This window comes from Mytilus galloprovincialis, chromosome 10 (assembly GCF_965363235.1).
Source record: "Mytilus galloprovincialis chromosome 10, xbMytGall1.hap1.1, whole genome shotgun sequence".
Classification (NCBI taxonomy): Eukaryota; Metazoa; Mollusca; class Bivalvia; order Mytilida; family Mytilidae; genus Mytilus; species Mytilus galloprovincialis.
In genome coordinates, this window is record NC_134847.1 from 77,970,949 (window position 1) to 77,990,651 (window position 19,703).

Here is a 19,703-nt window from a genome sequence, read left to right on the forward strand (position 1 = left end):
CCTTGGAATTTTGTATATAATTCAAACCTTAACTAAATTGTACAAATGAAAACAATGAAAATGGAAAACACCAAAGTAAATGTCTCGGAGAAAGGTTGCCCCCAACTAACCTACTAACTTAATAACAAACCTACCTTTTATTTAAAACAACATGCAGGAATAATAAAGCAAATATGAAAAGAATTCAAACTTATTCTTCAATTCATATCAATTTAAAAACAGAAAATTTAAACATTTGAGAGTTAGAATGAAATGAACGGCGATGAAATGTTTATCATCTAGCCAAAATCCTTTTGTAGGAAAAGTCGTCTTTGCACAGAGTCAGACTGTATAATGTCAAAGACTGGCTATCTTATTTTATTTGCCATCAACCACGACTTGATTCGTTTGTGTTTCATTTTGAAAGCACTTGTTTTATTCGTCTGATACCTCAGATGAAATTATTACTTATTGTGTTTCACCTGAAATCATTGTGTATATTTCGTCATTCAGATGGAGTATTTTAAGTAATATGAAAAAAAAGTCGTGTTAAATTTGACACAACCCAGGAAAAAATGTGAGTCAAAACAGTAATAGCGCTTAACATTTAAACATCTTGAGTTATCTCTTAAATTTAAATTACGAACTTTTACAACTTTTACATTTGTTTTATTGATCAGGTACATACATTGTAAACAACATAGTTTTGTTATGAACTATTAATGCGAGATCAAATATATACCTGTCTTATTTTGTTGCTGAAATAAATACAATTTAAAGACATAAGACATAAGATAAATATTGTTGTAGTGTAAACTTTATTTTATATCATAAACTATATTTGATCAACAATTGAGATGGTCAGTAAATCAATAAATCAAAGATAAAGGTATACAAGACGGTCAAGCTATGATCACCAAATTTAAGATTTTTACACTGTGAACTTCATACTCTATTGTTATCCTTAAGAATCAAACAAATTAGGTTTCATCAGAAGTTCAAACGTTCTTTCTAGAAAAATGTCACTTCATCATTTCTTTTTTAATACTTCAAAAGACAGCATCATGACAATAGCCAATTAGTTTACGCGCCATTTACTTTTATTCAGATTTTCAATAATCTATTGTTTTTGTATTGAAATAAACGGACTAGTTTGATTCAAACACAAATCGTATTCAGTAATAATAAACAAACATTTCTCGTCAAATATTGATTCATATTTGATGCGTCGAGTTTAACAATAAAATTGAGAACAGCAATAGGGGGTCAAAGCGACAACAACCCGACCATAGAGCAGACAACAGCCGAAGGCCACCAATGGGTTATTCAATGTAGCGAGAAACTCCCGCATCCGGAGGCGTCCTGCAGTTGGCCCCAAACCAAATATGTATACTAGTTCAGTGATAATGGACTTCATACTAAACTCCGAATTATACACAAGAAACTAAAATTAAAAATCATACAAGACTAACAAAGGCCAGAGGCTCCTGGCGTGGGACAAGCGCAAAATTTAAACACACCGGGTTAAACACACTTGAATGTTTTATATACTAGTATTGAAATCACTAAGTTTTATTACATAACGCTTGAACAAAGACCACCTTTAAATCAGTTCTTTATCTTATAAAAATCTTCTGAAAAGTACACTAATTTAATGTTTTGTCTCCCCTTACTTTAGTTCGCCCACACATTTTCCACGTGCAGAGAGTGACCTAAATGATGGTATTTTTCATTAGGAATCCAGTAGTTGGACAGCATAAACGCGAAAGGGAAAATCTTTATCAAAGACAAGGTAAACAAAAGAGGAAGGAATGAAGTGTTCACTTATTCTGAAAGACTCAAATCAATTCACTATTACATGTATAGTGCTAAAATTGGATAATGCGTTGTGAATTCGGTAAATATCAGCAGTCTTGTATAAAAGAGGGACGAAATGTACCAGAGGGACAGTCAAACTCATAAATCGAAATTAAACTGACAACGCCATGGCTAAAAATGAAAAGGACAAACAGACAAACAATTGTACACATGACACAACATAGAAAACAATAAAATCGAATAGAAATAAATAGCTTAATGTTGCACCATTCATAGGAATTGAAACAAATTAAAATTTGTTCTTATGTTGACACCTCTTTAAAATGTGAAGACTAAACCGATAACATTCAATAAGGAACTTTTTTTAACTATTGAAATCTACATTTACAAAAACTTCCTCATTGTTTTCTTCCTACATAATTTATTGTTTTACTGGGAACAAGATATCATGGCTGATTATAAATACATGGTTGCTAAGGAAGTCAAACTATCAACAAAAATTGTATATATCGCGACGTTATCTGGTAAATTATATGTCAAACAATTTGTCGACTAAACTTGTGCAGGTATGATTACAACCAATATATATTTTATTTTTCATTTGTTTTATGTAACTAATTTCATGTGACTGTATATTTGTAACAAAATAAGTTTAAATGCCAAACGTTGTCATTTAAAAACATGTACTTATATCAGTACGTATTTTAGTTAAATGGAGTGGTGCTTCCAATCTTTATAAAGGTAAATAAATTATTTGGTAGTATATCCGTATCTTATATATAATTACAAAGAAAAATATGCAAAAACATTTAGTTATAACGCTATATATTTTACATAATATATTAGTACTTGTTTGTGTGACATGGAGTGGTGTTTCAAATCTTTATAAAGATAAATAAATTATTTTTTAGTATATATCCGTACTTAACATTTGATTTTGTAATTTGATAAGAGACTTTCCGTTTTGGGTTTTCCTCAGAGTTCAGTATTTCTGTTGTACGTTTTGATAAAGTTGAAAAGATTTTGTGTAAAAATTGGTCTAATGTGAAGGTAATTTCCTGAGGGAAGTTGATCTCATATTTTTCATTTGAACATTAATGTCCACATATGATTCAAACTATCTTATTTATAAAAAGACATACTTCCAAGTATATATGTACCTACTTCCTTAAATAATACAATGAATCATAAGACAATCAATGGACGGATGGATGGCGGTTTAACGTACAGTGGCGAATTAAATGCTATTTAGGACAAGAACATGATCATGTCATATGTAATACATATTGTGACCCGCCATGACATTTGCAGGCTTATGGAGGTAGAACGTGATTGTTAGAAAAATTATAAACATGATAAATATCGAGATTCAATGAAATAGGTATTTGTGAAGAAGAGATAAACACTTTCCTTGGCTTCTTTTTTGCTGACGCCGAACTATACATCATATATAAGTTTTGAAGAAGTCTTATTTTATCGTTTGAAGTGAAAATTATTTGAATCTACATTTTAAATTGATACAAAAAAAATCAAATTTCTGCTCTATAGATTTCCTTTCATAAATGAAATCTGAAATATATCTCTAACAAATGTACCGTATAAAATGCATATAAGAGAACATCTACTTATAAACTGTTACGCGTCGCATATTAATTATAGAGACATGCATACTAAATCTAAATTAAAAAAAGGAATTCTAAAAACTTACTTTGACAAATTTTAAACTAACTTCATTTCAACAAGTTTAAATTACATGTTCTTAAAATAGAGCTACAAAAAAATGCTCTGCTTTGTAGATTTTCATTCATCAATGGAGTCTGAAAGAGGGACGAAAGATACCAAAGGGACAGTCAAACTCATAAATCTAAAACAAACTGACAACGCCATGGCTAAAAATGAAAAAGACAAACAGAAAAAACAATAGTACACATGACACAACATAGAAAACTAAAGAATAAACAACACAAACCCCACCAAAAACTAGGGGTGATCTCAGGTGCTCCGGAAGGGTAAGCAGAGCCTGCTCCACATGTGGCACCCGTCGTGTTGCTTATGTGATTACAAATCCGGTAAAAAGTCTAATTCGGTAGATCACATTCATGAAAGGGAAGGGGATTGTAGTTACGAGGTAAGGAACATATCCGATATCATTTGTGAAACGGTTATTCCATAACGGTCAACCAACTCGTGATGGCGTCCGTGAAATTTACGAAGGGATGATTTCAACTTCACCATTTGGAACTCTTGGTTTAATAGCTTCCTTGTGAGCAGTAATCCTCTATCAAGAAAATCATGATAGGAAATGAAAGCACGGGAATATCGTATCAATTGGGAGATATATACCCCGTATGAAATATATCATTAATAAATGCACCGTATCAAATGCATATATGAATACACCTACTTATAAACTGTTACGCGTCGCATACTATGTTTAGAGACATGCATGATAAATCTAAATTAAAAGACGAATTTAAAAAAAAGAAATTCTTAAAGCTTACTTTGACAAATTTTAAACTAACTTCATTTCAACAAGTTTAAATAACATGTTCTTAAATACAGCTAAGAATTGTTTGTATTGTAGTAAATTTAAGTCTTAGAAATTTTATTCAAATACGCTATTGAACATTACTAAGAGCCAATAAATACAATAATTTTGTATTTTATAAATTAGTGCCTTCAATAAATAAAAGCCGTGATAGAACAGTCTCATTTTCATACCGATATTCGAAATGACTCGTTTCATTGCTATTAAAACAAATATGTCATAACAACATGACAGAGAGTTTTGTTTCGGAATATTCTAGATAAATATACAAAAAGCAAATTTTAGACAATATACCCTCCTAAGCCTGGAAGTGGCTAGTCACATATAGTTAACGGCGTTTTTCTCACAATGACGTTCTACCTCCATAAGCCTGGATATGTCATGGCTGGTCTAAATAATGATTATTTGGTTTGAATGACTCAAATTGAATTTGAAATCGGATTTTATGTCCGTCGTATAGCATATAGGCATAATTAGATACACTATGAAACAGATAAAAGATAAGATCGATGTGTATGTACGCAACAAACAACACAATAAACCTAAATGCTAAATGAACTAACACTTGAAAAAAGAAACAAAAATACAAAAGACCCTTAATAGGGGAAACTGCTACAGAAGAAATGATCCGGTTAAAAGTTTATAATTCAGAAAAATGCATTAATTCAATCAGTTTTATTATTGTAATTGAACGTTGTACATTATGTTCAAACTTCAAAAATATATAATTCTTGTTGGATAGGTATTGTATTTTTGTAAAATCTTTTGTTGAATGATTTTGTAAACACATTCCAATTTAAATTAGACAAATTAAATATAATTGATTATCAGTATTTCAATAAGCATTATCGTTTAATTGTATATCTTACACAGTGAATCAGACACGACAGATTGTTACATTAACTCAAGCGGTGTATAGGTCCATTTGCATGCAATCGTAAAAATGGGATGTTGTATCTCAAAATCAACTGTACAACCAGTTACTGTAGATAAAAGTAAAAAGTAAGTTTTTAACAAAAGTTATAAAACAACACACCAAAGGTAAAGATAAACAAGACTGTCAAGTTTTGATCACTTAAAACAATAACTCACAGGTAACGTTATACAAGACGGTCAAGATTTGATCATTTAAAACAATAAATCAAAGGTAAGGTGTACAAGGCGGTCAAGCCATGATAACTTAAAAAACAATAAAGCAAAGGTAAAGGTATACAAGACGGTCAAGCTATGATCACTAACAACAATAAATCAAATGTTAAGGTATACAAGATGGTCAAAATATATTATAGAAAAATATGTCCTCGTTTTTGTCAATAACTCTATATACAGCACAAACAACATTTTCCAAAAGACCAAAAAAGTGAAAAAGTATATTTAAACAAAACGCATTTGACTAACTGGTCTAACAACTGATGTTCTTTAACCTGCTGACTGCCATTGGCGATTGCCAAATAAAATTGATCACAAGATGTAAAAAATGCATCTTAATATGTACCTTTAATACTAAACAGAAAACAATTAACTAGTGGCCAAGATGTTATGCCACAAACATAAGTTGTTAATATCTCTTTGTACACCAGATCCGGATTTCGACAATAAATGTCTCTTCAGTGATGTTAGGGATCGAAACAGTATTTGGGAGGCCATATATAATTTACCCTCATTTTTACATAGACTCTTGAATTTTAAGAGTCAATAGGATGAACGGATCATATAAACCGGAGGGAAAATATGATACAAGCCCAAATGAAAAAATATAAACAAGTCTAAATTGAAAACTACGTTCAAACCTAAGATTGCGTTGGATAAAAACCGCAATTTTTATACGTGTGCATGTAAAACAAATTTCGTTGTAGAAGGGTCTAAATACAGCACAAACAACATTTTCCAAAAGACCAAAAAAAGTGAAAAAGTATATTTAAACAAAACGCATTTGACTAACAGGTCGAACAATTTATGTTCTTTAACCCTGCTGACTGCCATTGGCGATTGTATATATATCCCCTTCTACTATACATTTCCCCAGTTTATTTAGATAGCAGATGCAAAGGATATATGATACACACACTTTATATTGAAGTTACACGTCTACAAATTAGTTCAACAATGTTAGAAAAAAGCATTTTTGCTAGTGAAAATGCATATATTTGTCTCAGTTTAATGCGAATACAATGTGTTGAGACATCAACTGCAAATTACTTGCAATGTGTCATTGTTACTCCATAAATCAGCTAGTTCGTTATGCTATATATATATATACATATCTGAATACTTTGAAAAGTAAGTCAGATGACACCTTTCTGTATCAGCGTAATTTAGGGTTGTAACGTAAATTATGTTGTACAGATTGTATACACGGACAGTTAATTTTATTAACAATTCATCATAAAGTCACTCAAAATTGTTGTTAGCTTTTGACACACCTATTTACTACGAACTGAAACACAGAAAAGAACAATACTAGTTAATGTTACAGGAACAAGCACTATAAATACACCACTTTACCGGAAATATCAGTAAATAAAACTCAAAGAAATAGTACTTGGTAATGTTACACGAATATGTATTATTATTAAATTTTATCAATCACGAAGTAGAAGTTCAGATTTGTTTTTAGTTCAAATGAAACTAACATTGCATAAATTTAACAAAACAAATAGCTGAAAAAATTATAAAATCATCGAATAATATAACAGAAGTTTATACAAACATTAAACAAACTTTCATTTTAGTTTCAGATATAAAAATGTGACTTATGATCTGAAAATCACATATGATGACCTGAAACCAATAGACGACCATGCCTTGCAGGTATTAATCTTTACTGAATTTATAAAAGTATATGGGCTGTTGATTATGGATTTCGCGGAGGAGGTGAAATATAAAATATATTATAGAAAAATATGTCCTCGTTTTTGTCAATAACTCTATATCTTCAACAGTAAAACATAATGTTATTTACGGAATAAAAATTACGGATGTGGCTTGCATAGCATCAATGGTAATCCTTTCGATAGAATGTCGACTTTTAAATCCCATGTATGTGTGCTTCGACCTCTGCCTACATTTTATCCCACTCGGTAAACATGGAGGCAGAAATACCAGTGGAACGGGAAGCTGGTAAATTAATTGCTGATACCTAATTTAAATCTGTAGCTCCCTAACAGTCTACATTATTGAAATAATTCATTGGCCACTAGACTTTTAGCCACATTGATTTTTGAGAATTATAGAGTAAAATCAGAGCAAGCTAACACTGATCTAAAACATATTGACACAACAGTAAATTGTAACATTTCGCCCTGGTTATCTTAGAACATGTTTTATAGATTTAATTTCGAGTTGTTTGCATTTTAAAGGTATGTTTGGACGAGAGAAAATTATCAGTTATTAATAATACAAAATGAGATTTTGAATGTGAATGAAATATGGATAAAGGACAGATATTTGGTATGTTTAAATGTCACGTCCTTATTTAGACCGGTCTTGACTGCGTTCCAAAAAACCGAGCTGATTCCAAAGATAAGCATAGATTTTGCTGTCAAATTGGTAAGGTCCAAATTACAATTTTTTCTATGGTTGAATTTTTGTATTTAAGATTGTGTTAAAGATGATTTAATTGAACAAATTATATCTTTAGACGCCAAAGTCTGTTGAAAACTCCATCAACGAACTTGCTGACTACCTGGCAAAACCAGCTAAAAGTGAACTTGAGACCATTCGATCTTTTTATGTTTGGATCTGTAATAATATCAGGTAGGTATGACATGTAGTATATGACTATATTAGGGATAAACAGTAGGTATAGTTTAAGTTCTGCGAGAAAAAGGCGCAATATGTATAATAATATTTCCATTGAAAAATTATAATAGAATTTCCTATTTGTGAAAATAATCCGAGTTCCTTTATTTAGACCTAAGTCACTTCTACTGTTTATGTCTGATATAATAAGTAATCAATGAAACACATGCGTAAAACGCGTGTTATTTTGTTATGAGTAAGAATCAGTCAACAGATTTTCAAATCCTTTTTAAAAGAAGAAGAACAGGCCACAAATACAACATAAGGAAACACAAAAAAAAACCAATTCAGAAGCGACGGGAACCTCATCGAGTGTTTAGGTAGATCTTGTATATGTGTATATGTAACAGCCACTATGTTCCGTCAATTACTTTGTTCTGGCAGACTTTTCAACTAGTAATTTCGTTCCTTTTGAACTTTCCAACTAGTTGTTTTATTCCGAGTGCAGTCGAAAAGGTCCGGAAAAAATTAGCTAGTTGAAAAGTCCCGGAATAATGTAGCTAGTTGAATAGTTCTGGATGAACAGAACAACTAGTTAGCAAAATTTAAATTGTATTTCATAGCTCACATAAAACGGAATAAGTTGCATTCTCATGCAAATTTAGTATTCATAGTAATCTCAAGAGAGGGAAGAATACCCCCTCCTCATGTGGGTACTTTTAAAAATATCAATTTCAGATTAATGTATAGCAATAAATTAGAAGTTATTCCGTTATTTTACTTTGCTTCAATTCTCCAAATGGAACTTTGTGACTGGTTAATAAGTTCCGTTGGAACTTTTGGGCTAGTTTGTTAGTTCTGGTTTTGACTAATTTGCCAAAGAGGAACTTTGTGACTAGTTGATAAGTTCCTTTTGACTTTTGTAATCAGTACCTTGGTTCACCTTTGAAAGGTTCAAATATAATATGTTGCGCTTTTACTTTGCATCAATTCTCCAAATGGAACTTTGTGACATGTTGATAAGTTCCGTTGGAACTTTTGGGCTAGTTTGTAAGTTCCGGTTTTGACTAATTTGGCAATAAGGAACTGTCTAACTGGTTTATATGTTCCGTTGGAACTTTTCAACTAGTCACTTTGTTATGGTGGAACTTTTAAACCAGAGGAAGAACAAAGTATCTAGTTAATAAGTTCCGCCCGGAACTTTCCAACCTCGGAACAAATGAGCATTTACATATATGGTAAGCAGTTGCGATATGAGAAGACTTATTTTAATGTGTCGCTTTTCCGTCTTCCGGACCAAACCAATTACTCTAGCTCTCTTTTTAAAGTGTGTTACTTGGTCTCTCGAAATATAAGCAGCGTTTGTAAGTCGGGTACTGATTGTCGACAGATATTCAACTATACTTCAGGTGGATGTCCATGTAAACAAGAATTTTGATTTTGGCACGCCAGAATGGTGCATCGTTTACATAAAACTCACAAGTGGCACACGAGAAGGCTTATTCAAGAACTTATTTAAAGAGAATGGAAAAACCAAAATTCCGAAATGGTGTGTCAAGTACGAAAAATAAAATTTAGAATAAAAAAGGGAAATGTGTCAAAGAGACAACAATCGGGCAAAAAAACAGAAACCCAAGGCCACATATGGGTCTTCAAAACAGCGCGAAAATACCGCAGGCGGACTTAAACTGGCTCCTAAAAAATATGTACTAATATGTGCAGCAAAAATGGACGTCACACTAAACTCCAAAAGTATATTCATGTCAGAACGAACAAAAACCTTAGTGTTTCTTACCATTCATCATTCTATAAAATTGTAAAATTTATAAAAAAAACAATTAACGTTTTTTTTTAATATATAATTGTCTGATTCATATACATGTACTTCTAGCTACAACGCAACAGCTTACTTTAATGGGACATCTGCAGTCACAGAAGCTAGTGGTGTTTTAAAATCTAAAAGTAGTGTATGTGAAGGATATGCAAATCTCTTCCAAGCCCTCTGTGTGTGAGTACAGCATAACTACACGTAATAAGTCACAGTATAGACAAGATATCAACCGTAACATGATATCCAAATATGATGGTGTTAACTTTATTTAAAAAAAAAATAACATGTGTGTAAATCACTTACTAAATTATTTATATCATCATCTGTTACCTCTATCATTTTTCAAAATACGATATATATACGGATAATAATATATATATATAAGGAACACGAACACAGGTGCTATCCGAAGGTACATTTGACCGCTACCGTTTTTAATTTTTCAGGTGAACTTACACATTGCCGGGTCTCATTTGATACCATAAAGCTAAACAATATCACTGATGAAATATTCACTTGCAAGTGAATAATTCGACCTCATTGAATCCGTATTCATGTTAACTTCAATTTAACCCCTTAGCTAGAAATTGGTCACGTATGAATCAGACGTGTTCGGTTATCAAAAGGGAAAGAAACATCAGATTGATTGATTGATTCAATCCACAAAAACTCAATTCTTATGCATGTAAAAACGATGATTAACATATACTTCAACCTATCATATGATATGAAACTGACCTAGAAAAATCCAATTGCACGAGTTCCCTACCTTTTCATATTCATATTTATGTTTATATTGGGTTATATGACCGTCGACAGTCTTCGCTGGTCACAACGATGGACAATTAGATGGTGTCTAGACTAAAATATACATGGAATGTTGATACATATTATCGAGTCTTTATAAATCAAATAAGAGCATTTGAATCAAATCAGTGAAAATAAATTTGACAGCTAGTAACCCTTTAGATAATCATTTTACATATAGCATTTTTGCTTTCAGAGCTAAAAACATAAAGTGCGAAAAGATCAGTGGTTTCGCAAAGGGGTATGGTCATCAGCTTGGAACCATCTTATCTTATAAATCCAAGACAGATCATGCTTGGAATGTTGTTTTTGTTTCCGGAAAATGGAGATTTATAGAGACAACATGGGGATCTGGTCATATTGACGATAAGGGAGCTTTTGTAAAGAATTTTTCAAATTTCTTCTTTCTAACAAAGCCAGAACATTTCGTAGAAGATCACTATCCTTACATCAATAATGATATTGAGGGAAGCAAAGAATGGCAACTTCTAAAACAAACATTTTCACTTGAAGATTTCTCAAAATCTTTGAAAACAACGAAATATGCAAGAGATTGGGGTGTTATATTTCCTTCTCATAGATCTGAAGTTGTCAAAGTTGACAAGAAGGCTTCAATAACAATGGAATCGAAGCAAAACACTTTGTCGAAAGTCAGTGTAAATCTGTACAGTAGTAGTAGAAAACTTTGCAACGAATCTGTAGTAATAATAAGGGATAACTTTTCAAAGTACACAATCATCGTGATGCCAAAAGAGATTGGAAAGTATACACTTAAAGTATTCGGTACGATTGATCAATCACAAAATGTCATGCCGCAACTGACAGAATATTTGATAGAATGCACGTCTACGGAGGAAGAATTCATGCCTTATCCGGAACATAATAGATTTTACGGTCCGTCCAATGATTGTAAACTTCGAGGTTTTGCGAATTCCGAGTCGATTGCAGCTTTTCAAATATGTCAAAACGGCGAATTTGAATTAACAATGAAGACTTATAAGACATTTAAGTGTTCCGCTGATATATTTGAAACAGACGGAAGCAGAAGCTCAGATTTTGTCATGGTTGAACAATCGAATAGTTCAGTTTGTGTAAAAGCACGTTTTGTAAGTAAGGGATACTACAAAATTACACTCTTTAGCGAGTTCAAAGGCAGCGACACATATAGTGAAGCAATAAATATTCTAGTTCTGAACAAAAAAGCAGCGAAAATTCAAACTCCATTTCCTAAAACATACTCCACTACAGTTGAATACAATTGCCATCTTATCGAGCCGACTGCACGTAATATCCCGTCCAATTCAAATGTTCGTTTTGTAATGTCTTCTCCTGTAATTCAAGAACTCTTAATCGATGGCAAGGTGTATAAAAAAGAAAATGATCAATTATGGGACATTACTTTAAAAACGGGTGACTCTGGTGTCGTAACTGTATCCGCAAAAACAGACAACAACGTAAACAGTTATTCCTACATATACCAATATGTGGTAGATTGAAAAACTCACATATTCATTTATTTCAACTACATCTAAATACTACAGTAAAATATGTTTTTCTTAGTAGATCGTTGTTTCTGTTCATGTACTATTCCAAAATATAATGTGACGTCCATATATCGTTTCGTAAACAAAGCCGTGTTTTAATTAGCACAAAATATATTTGACACATGCGCAAAAACTTACTATTTACATTCCTGTTATTTTCATTGTTATATTGTTAAAATATATAAATTTATTTTATTGTCTTAATTATAAGTTTATGTACTCGCTAACGCCAATTGTAAAATATAGTCAAATACAATGCCTACCCATGCTAAAATGAGCATAGATCATGACATGAAGAAATCATTTCTTAAATAAATCTCAAACGGTGATTTGTTTTAAAAAAAACAAACCGTAAGTGTTATGCAGGAACGAAAGTGATTTGACTGCGAAACATCAAACATAAATCATCCAATCTAAAATTCGGCTGGCGATCGAAAACAAACATTGAAATAACGCTTCCCTTGTTCCCTGTTGCATGACACCTCCCTAGAATTATTCGCTCCCTTCATTATATCGTCCTTTTTTGTGCTTCTTTGATATATATTTGATTGTTTTGTTCTGATTGAGATTGTGACACGGTATTGATGGCTGTATCCCTACTTTGACAATTTAAACTATTATGTCTGTTTTGTTCACGCATCGTTATAAATGCAATAGAATTTGATGCGACTGTCATACAAGTGAGGGGTTTAGCGCTATGAAACCAGGTTCAATCCACCAATTTCTATATTTGAGAATGCCTGTACCAAGTCAGGAATATGACAGTTGGTGTTCATTCGTTTGATGAGTTTTCTCATTTGATTTTGCCAATTGATTAGGGATTTTCCGTTTTGAATTTTCTTTGGAGTTCAGTATTTTTGTTATTTTACTTTTTTTCTGTTACTTCCATCTGTTATGTATGATCAAAGTCCTGTGAATAACAGTGACCGCGCCAAAGGATTTAAAATTTTGAGAAATTGAACGAAGTGTGTCTTAAAAATGTTATACCTTGATGTAATGGTTTTTATATTTTTAAAACAAGGAGTCACGCCTCAAGAGTTTAGTAATTTGTTTCCATTTTGACAATCGTTAAACCATACTAAATTATAACGTCTCAACCTAGGTGAAACGATTGAACGTTTAAAGTAGTATTTTAAATTTAAAATTGAGAATTGAAATGGACAATGAATATGTCAAAGAGACAACAACCCGAGCAAAGAGCAGATAACAGCCGAAGGCCACAATGGGTCTTCAAAGCAGCAAGAACATCCCGCATCCAGAGTTGGGCCTTAGATGGCTCCTCAATCAAAATGTGTACTAGTTCAGTGAAAATGATCCTCATACTTAACTCCAAAACATATAAATGAACTAAAATAAATAAAACATGCAAGAGTAACCAAGGCCAGAGGCTCCTGACTGAGGACAGGCGCAAAAATACGGCTGGTTTAAATATGTTTTTGTGAGATCTCAACTCTCCCCTGTACCTCTAGCCAATGTAGAATACACATTAGTACGCACAGTAAAACTTAAACAGTTTAAAGGCAGTCTGAGTCTAATGTCAGAAAAGACTATTTCACTGACCTTTACTAGTTTTTACAGAGCGTGGGTTTTCTTGTCATTTAGTTATCGATTTTGTAGAAACAATACACAACTTAAAAATCAAAATCATGAACACATACATAAAGCCTATACGGGGCTACAAACAAATCATATATTATGTCTTTTGAAAGGTAATCATTTCTAATAGTTTTATAAAAAGACCATAAACCCACTTATTCATGGCATGGTATCAATATTTCTGACCTTAGTTTTATAAAAAGACCATAAATTTACTTATTCACTTATCAATATTTCTGACCTGACACTACGTACTTTTTATTGCTTAATTCTTTAGAATTTAATATGCAATGTTTCGGGTTCTAATCCCAGGTAACCCTCATCAGAGGTCGACCTTTATATATTTATTTTATATCTAGTATAGTAAATAAATATGTGTCTGTTTCATAACAGGTTTTGTTTTCAAATTTACTACACGTGCATATAGGTCTACGTTGTAGCTAGACTTTTTACAGACTAAAGAAACTGACCAAGTAGATAAGCACCTTTGGTTAATTATTCATATATATATAATAAAAAGTCTTATTGTCTTTATTCTCGTAATCTAATCTAATCTATCATAAATCAACACGAGATCTAATAGAGATAGTAGCTATCAGTGCTATACTGTTGAATTCACAGTAGACTGTCGTGTATGTTTTAACGCCTATTTGATAATATACAAATGTCTCCATGTTTAACAATTGAAGAGGTTTGTATATATACCATGTCGGGTCTATTCATGAACATAACAGGAACCATTCTGTTTTGTCTTGTACGTAATCTGAAATAATTTGAAATAAATCTGCATCACGTCTTTTTTTATATGTTTCACAGCATAATGATTGTATACTAAAGCCTCCCATGGTGGGATATTGTGAATCAATGTCTTCGGCTAAATGATTAATTATCATGTTGCCAATATTCTTATTGTTTTTTTAAACCAATATCTGGTTTGGATTTAATTTTTTTTTTTTATTTTTTTTTTTTTTTTTGGCACTCGGATCTTTCCGAATTATATATACCACAATTTTGTAATTACCGTTTTAAGATACTCAGAATATTTCTGCCATTTGTTATCTAACATTTGAGTTATAAAGTTGCTGTCTGCATCTATGCTATCTTAGTCTAACTGATTTGTTAGGGTATACGCTGCAAAACATCTATACTTTAATCCGTATATGTACGATTATCTTAATAGTACATGTTGGTATTGTTTCTATGAATTATTGTACCTTCAGAAGGAATGAAAACAATGTATTATTTAAATAGTTGTTTAGTTTGTTCACCTTCTTCATTAAATTTATCAAATCCATCAATTCTCATTCTTTAGTGGAATTCAATATTATTTTTATAGGATATTTCTCTGTTTTATGTCTATAAATATGGTCAAATATAGCAATATCAGATATTTCCAGGGAGGCAAATCTGCCCATTGAAACGCCAACGTTCTGTTGCTAGTATAATAGCATAACGTTCGTTGTTCATTGAAAATCATATTTATTTGTTATTAGTTTCCATGTAACCTTCAACAGCTTGACATACTAATTATTATCGATATTAGTTGCTAAACGTCCTGTTGCCAATATTTCATGTATGTTTAGGACTATGATATAGTGCTGGCAAAAGGTTGTTTGCTAGTATAATAGTATAGCTTCCATAGTTCATTGACAATCATATTAGTTTTTAGATATTTTCCATGCTACCTTCTAAGGTTTGACACGATACAGCGATGAATTAAAGATTGTTTGTTGCTTAGCATCCAGTGACAAAAATTTCATGTATGTTTAGGACTATGATATAGTGTTGACATCAGGTTGTTTGCTAGTATAACTAGTATAACTTCCTTATATCATTGACAGTCATATTTGTTTGTAGTTAGTTTCCATGCTACCTTCTAAGGTTTGACATATACAGCGATTAATTAAAGATTTGTTTGTTGCTTAGCAACCAGTGGAAAATATTTCATGTATGTTTAGGACAATGATATAGTGTTGACATAAGGTTGTTTGCTAGTATAACTAGTATAACTTCCATAGATCATTGACAATTATATTGGTTTGTAGTTAGTTTCCATGCTACTTTCTAAGGTTTGACATGATACAGCGGTAAACTAATGTTTGTTGGTTGCTTAGCATCCAGTAGCAAATATTGTATGTATGTTAAGGAATTTGATATAGTGCTGACATAAGATTGTTTGCTAGTATAATAGTATAACTTCCATAGTTCATTGACAACCAGGCGCGTAGCTACGTTTACGTCAAAACGCCTAGGCGTGCACTTGAATTTTGATAAAAAAATTATTTTAATCTAAAGAATAAAAAGAACTTGTTAGAAGCACATCAGCTTTATAATTTGCTTTCTTCATTAGCTTGTAATTGCGGAAATTTACTTTTCAGCCAAATGGTATCATTTATTATATTTGTTCGTTTTCTGTCAAGTCTGAATCTATACTGTGAGTTCTATACTGACTTCCCTTTTCGTTTTGTTGTTTGAAGTTTTGTCGAGCCTGTGACATATTTACTAACGCCAAATCGAGACATAGCTGCGATCCTAAATCTCATCGGCGGCGTCAATATTTAGGTTCAGTATGTTGTTACATATTTTTTTTAAATAACAATGAATTTGCCCAATCTCTGTGAAATTTAACGGAGGTTGAACAGAAACTGTTTATGGTCAAAAGAGTATAATGTTGAAATTATATGCAGTTCAGTTTAGTTTACCGTGTTTAACGGACAAAACTAGCAGGTACTAATAGTTATAGACTGGGGTTACACAATTTTTTACACAACACTTTCTTTGTCAAAACTAATTAAATAAAACTTTAGCAGATTCCAAGATATTTTTTACAAACTTTGTCTGAAGTATTATACTGACAGACTGTATGGCATAAACCTTTATAGACTGTCATGCAACTTGAGCCAGAACTAATATTCCAGATAACGATATTTAATATTAAACCTGAACATCTCTGAAGAATGATTATAACATGTTCTTCTACGAAATTTGGACAGTAAATGTGTGTGTTTGTTTGTTGAGTGCTTTACCCGCACGGCTATTTTAAACGTATTTTAAAAGTTACTGGTTTTGACATTTTCTCTAAATCCAATGACCATTATATTCAAATTAACAAAATGAATAATTTTACATAACGAATAAACCATTTAGATTCTAAAATATGTTGCTACAAATGAGCTCTAACCCACTACAGCAATATTGTTTGACATGGACCCGTTTTGGGATCCTTGGATTCCTCGCCAAGGTTCGGGCGTACACGTAAAAATGGCCTAGGTACGCCACTGACAACCATATTAGTTTGTAGTTAGTTTTCATGCTTCCTTCTAAGGTTTGGCATGATACAGCGATGAATTAAAGATTCTTGGTTGATAAGCATCCAGTGGCAAATACTTCATGTATGCTTAGGACTATGATATAGTGCTGACATAAGATTGTTTGCTAGTATAATAGTATAACCACCATAGTTCATTGACAATCATATTAGTTTGTAGTTAGTTTTCATGCTACCTTCTAAGGTTTGACATGATACAGCGATAAATTCAAGATTTGTTGGTTGCTTAGGTTCAGAGTGGCAAATATTTTATAAAATTTAGAATGGAAATGGGGAATGTGTCAAAGAGACAACAACTCGACCATAGAGCAGACAACAGCAGAAAGTCTCCAACAGGTCTTCAATGCAACCGGAAATCCCGCACCCGGAGTCGTCCTTCAGTAGGCCCCTAAACAAATATATACTAGTTCAGTAATAATGAACGCCATACTAAACTCAAAATTGTACACAAGAAACTAAAAGTTAAAATAATATAAGACTAACAAAGGCCAGAGGCTCCTGACTTGGGACAGGCGCAAAAATGCGGCGGGGTTAAACATGTATGTTTAGGACTATGATATAATGCTAACATAAGGTTGTTTGCTAGTATAATAGTTTAACTTCCATAGTTCATTGACAATCATATTACTTTGTAGTTAGTTTCAATGCTACCTTCTTAGGTTTGACATGATACAACGATGACTTAACTATTTGTTGGTTGCTTAGCAACCAGTGGCAAATATTTCATGTATGTTTAGAACTATGATATATATATAGTGGCGAAATAAGGTTGTTTGCTAGTATACTAGTTCAACTTCCATAGTTCATTGACAATCATATTAGTTTGTATTTAGTTTCCATGCTACCTTCTTAGGTTTGACATGATACAACGATGAATTAACTATTTGTTGGTTGCTTAGCAACCAGTGTCAAATATTTCATGTATGTTTAGAACTATGATATATATAGTGGCGAATCAAGGTTGCTTGCTAGTATACTAGTTTAACTTCCATAGTTCATTGACAATCATATTAGTTTGTATTTAGTTTCCATGCTACCTTCTTAGGTTTGACATGATACAACGATGAATTAACTATTTGTTGGTTGCTTAGCAACCAGTGGCAAATATTTCATGTATGTTTAGAACTATGATATATATAGTGGCGAAACAAGGTTGTTTGCTAGTATACTAGTTTAACTTCTATAGTTCATTGACAATCATATTAGTTTGTAATTAGTTTCCGTGCTACCTTCTAAGGTTTGATACGATACAGCGATGAATTATTGATTGTGGTTTCTTTAAGTCCATTGGCAAATATTTCATGTATGTTCAGGACTATGATATAGTGTTGACATACGGTTGTTTGCTAGCTTTATAGTATAACGTTCCTAGTTCATTAACAATCATAACAGTTTGTAGTTATTTTCCATGTTACATTTTTAGGTTTTACAAAGTGATGAATTATTGATTGTTGATTGTTAAACGTCCAGTTGCAAATATTTCAAGTATGTTTAATGACTATGCGTTTCGCTCAGTTTTAGTTTGTTACCCCGATTTTGTTTTTTGTCCATGGATTTATGAGTTTTGAGCAGCGGTATACTACTGTTGCCTTTATTTATAGTGATGACATAAGGTTGTATAGTTGTATTTAATATGCAATGTGTCGGGTTCTTTCAAGAATAAACCCGAAACATTGCATATTAAATTCTTAAGAATTAAGCAATAAAAAGTACGTAATGTCAGGTCAGAAATATTGATACCATACCATGAATAAGTGGGTTTATGGTCAATTTATAAAACTATGTAGTTTCATTTTATACAGATCTTAACAATAATTAAAATGCCACTCACAAAAAATGTCACTACTTCAGAACAGTTGAGCAATGCATACAATGAGTTTGAAGACACGTTCACAACTATCCTGAATGCACCGATTAAAACAAGACAACCATGGAACAACCATTATCATAGATGAATAAAGAACTATAATGAGCCGTATATTGCAAACACATGGTGTATACACAATTTACAAAGTAAATGGATTCACAAACAGGAAGAAAAAATAGAAAAAACCTTGTTACAAAACTTCAAATGTTGTTCATGTTGAACACAATCATTACCGTATGGACTAATATAAAGCCGTTTAAAAATTTTTTTTTAAAAAGTCTCTTGGGAACAATTTTTTTTAGTGTGAAACTAAAAAAATCATAAACAACACCAAAGATGTTTTAGAACATTTTAATACATTTTGTTTTTCACCATAGAACTGATAATGATGTATTATTATACTTCCTGTGAGATTTCCTTCTAAAGTAAAATTGCTCTATTTTGGCATAGTTTTTAAAAGAAATATATAGCGTTACCTGCACTATGCAAAAATAGTATGCCTTGCTGTTGCAACAGACTATTGATTTTCACGTCAATCATTGTCAATTTCACGTGCAAAGGCGGAGCTTAGTTGCTTTGACAAACAAGTGGGTTGGATTTATTAGCCTGACAATTAATTAACTATTACAATTGAACAATAAGGG

The 19,703-nt window shown here is 32.0% G+C and overlaps 1 long non-coding RNA gene across 2 annotated transcripts; it reads left to right on the plus strand.

The window, feature by feature from the left end:
* The first annotated feature begins 2,248 nt into the window (after window positions 1–2,248).
* LOC143048450 (uncharacterized) lies at window positions 2,249–12,472 on the plus strand. 2 transcript variants are annotated; one of them, XR_012969839.1, is made up of 6 exons: window positions 2,249–2,363; window positions 5,219–5,347; window positions 7,078–7,156; window positions 7,986–8,101; window positions 9,978–10,094; window positions 10,921–12,472. It is a non-coding gene; the product is annotated as an uncharacterized LOC143048450 (long non-coding RNA). The 2 variants fall into 2 exon arrangements; XR_012969840.1 differs by lacking the exon at window positions 2,249–2,363 and adding an exon at window positions 2,422–2,538.
* Window positions 12,473–19,703: the final 7,231 nt, after the last annotated feature.